The sequence below is a fragment of the Daucus carota genome, chromosome 9, assembly GCF_001625215.2.
Source record: "Daucus carota subsp. sativus chromosome 9, DH1 v3.0, whole genome shotgun sequence".
In the NCBI taxonomy this organism is placed as follows: Eukaryota; Viridiplantae; Streptophyta; class Magnoliopsida; order Apiales; family Apiaceae; genus Daucus; species Daucus carota.
The window spans coordinates 25174519-25177553 of NC_030389.2; the positions used below are offsets into that span (position 1 = coordinate 25174519).

At 39.9% G+C, this 3035-nt stretch overlaps 1 pseudogene; it reads left to right on the forward strand.

Moving 5' to 3' along the window:
* Positions 1-294: 294 nt before the first annotated feature.
* On the forward strand, positions 295-2385 carry LOC108192422 (probable alpha,alpha-trehalose-phosphate synthase [UDP-forming] 9; annotated as a pseudogene).
* The last annotated feature ends 650 nt before the right edge of the window (positions 2386-3035 follow it).

Here is a 3035-nt window from a genome sequence, read left to right on the forward strand (position 1 = left end):
GAATTGGTCCAAATTTGGATTTTTAAGCCACTGTCGGATTTGTCCTTATATTTGTAAAGTTTTCAAATGTGCCTAACTTTTTATCCCAATTGTGTCTATAATTTTAGTGATGTTCAATTAGTTATAATTTATTGCGTACAAAAAACACATTAAAAATGTAGACATTTTTTGGTTAGAGACATTTATTAACTTGGGTCATGTTTTAGAGAACCCTTATAACCATTACTTTATTTCTACTATTAGTTAGGGAGCAGAACTGCACCTTAAAAAAATATCTTATTTATCTATTATATTTGGATTCATGACTATCACCTCATGGCGGTCCTTGTGTTCTTGAGAAATAAGCGCTACAGGGCCAAACTCGGATTCTTTCTCCATAGTCCAGTCCTTGCATCAGAGATCTATCGAACACTTCATGTAAGTGCTGACATTCTGAGGATTTTGTTGAACTATGATCTCATCGGGTTTCATACTTTCGATTTTGCTCGCCACATCTTCTCATGTTGTAGTAGAATGTTAGGACTGGACTGTGAGTCCAAACGAGGACAAATTGGGCTGGATTATAGTGCTCGCACGGTGTATATCAAGATTCTGCCTATAGGAATTCATTTGGAAAAAGTTGAAAATGTTCTGAATATTCCTTCTACATCAGTGAAAGTCAAGGAATTCGAAGGGAAGTTCAAGGGGAACCATGTAATTGTTGGCGTAGACGACATGAACTTATTCAAGGCAATTAGTCTGAAGTTATTAGCATCTGAACAGCTATTGAGGAAGTATGAAAACTTGCGGGATATTGTGGTTCTTGTTCAAATTATCAATCCTGAAAGAAGCTCAGGAGAAGACATTGAGGAAGTGAGATGGGAGACGTATGGAACTGCTAACAGGATTAATCAGATTTATGGTTCTTGTGGTCATCAACTAGTGATTCTAATTGATCGACCAGTTGATCAATGTGAAAAGAGTGCCTACTATGATGCCTCGGAATGTTGCATAATAAATTATGTAAGAGATGGAATGAATCTAGTCCCTAACATGTATCTTGTTTGCAGGCAGGGCTCTACAACTATGGATGAAGCTAGGGGAATTATGTCATATTCTCCTCGAAACAAGTGTGCTAATCATTTATGAATATGTTGGTTGTTCTCCATCTCTGAGTGGAACAATTGGAATAAATCCATGGGGTATTAGTTTCGTAGCTGAGGCTATGCGTTCTACGATCTCCATGGATGATTTTTTAAGGCAATTAAGACATGAGCAGAACTATAGCTATGTTCAGTCTCTTGATGTGGCGTATTGGGCTCGCAGTTTCGTCCATAGCATGGAGAGAGCATGTCTTGATCACTATAATTATCAATGCTGGGGTATGGGCTTCAGTTTCATATTTAAGGTTGCTGCCTTCTCCCTATGTTTTCAAAAATTGTTTGAAAACATAGTTCCTTCGTACAACTAGACAAATAGGAGGGCTATATTTCTAGACTTTGTTGGCATCCTTGTTCCTCATTCCTCGACCAAGAAAAACCTTAGTAGTGAAGCTGAAACTGCTCTTATCACTCTGTGTGATGATCCTAAGAACACTGTGTTTATCGTTAGTGGAAGTGGTAGAAGTTCCTTAACCGAGTGGCTGGCTCCATGTGAAGGTCTAGGACTAGCTGCTGAACATGGGTACTTCATAAGGTATTTTCCTTCACAAACTTCTTAGAGACCTTTTCTTGTGGCACTTCTTGTCTTTGGTTTGCAGGTGGAAGAAAACTTCTGAATGGCAATCTAGTTTGGTTGTGGATCTCGAGTGGAAGGCAACAGTGGAGCGTATAATAAATTCGTATACAGAAGTCACGGATGGTTCCACCATCGAAGTCAAAGAAAGTGCTTTGGTTTGGCACCGTCAAGATGCAGATCATGATTTTGAATCCTTGCAGGCAAAGGAATTGTCGGATCATTGTAAACACGTCATTGCTAACGAACCTGCAGTAGTTAGAAAGGGAAAAAATATTGTTGAGCTTAAACCACAGGTATGTGTCTCTCGTCTCCCTCTTTCGGTCTTCGCTGTGCATTGTACAGTAATTTACTTAACTAGCAACCTAAAATATTTAGGATGCAAGCAAAGGCTTGGTCACAGAAAAGGTAATCGCGACAATGGTTAGCAATGGTGAGATCCCTGATTTCATCCTCTGCATTGGAGACATGTACGACGGTACTTTGAAAATTGTTTAATCTGTGGTGGTCCCCGCTGTTCCGGAAATCTTTTTCTGCACTGTGGAGCAAAAGCCTAGCAAGGCCAAGTACTTTGTTGACGATACTTTTGAAGTTCAGAAGCTACTCCAGTGGCTTGCTAATGTTTCGAGTACGCAGCCAAGCTCCGCTGAAAATCCGCCAAGTATTCCTTGACAACTGACAAGCATAGTGTTCGTGAACATTGGTATAGGAGCATATATAAATGTAATATAGCAAGTTCCTTTTTGTAAAGTCAGCATCAGACCTACTACTATGTACTAATGCTTGTAAATTTGTATTTGGCCAAAAACAGAACTGGTAAAAATGTATAGCCAACTCAAATGGATATTTTAAAAAAACAGTCCCAGCATAATAAAGATATTGTATATTAAACCTCATTGAATTAATAATCTTGTTAAATTAATAACATTTATCATTTTTGAGACTATCACTACGCCATAGATGGCCAATTGTAATGCCCAAGTCATGTTACAATAGGGCCAAAATCCGTTACAATAGAGCTACTGTAACACTAATGGGCGTTACGTTTGCGAACGCTACAATTGGCCCCTATTGTAACACAAACTGGAATCAACTGTAACAGCCAAAAAACGTTACAGCAGCGCCCTACTGTAACATAATAAGGGGATGCTGTAACGGTAAACCACTGATACAATAGCACATTCCACCGGTCAAGCTAGCATGTGGGTCCCACATATGCCACGTCAACATGTGGATCCCACGGAGGCCAGGTCAGCATGCGGGACCCACAGAAGCCACGTCAGCATGTGGGTCCCACAAAGCCACGTCAGCATGTGGGACCC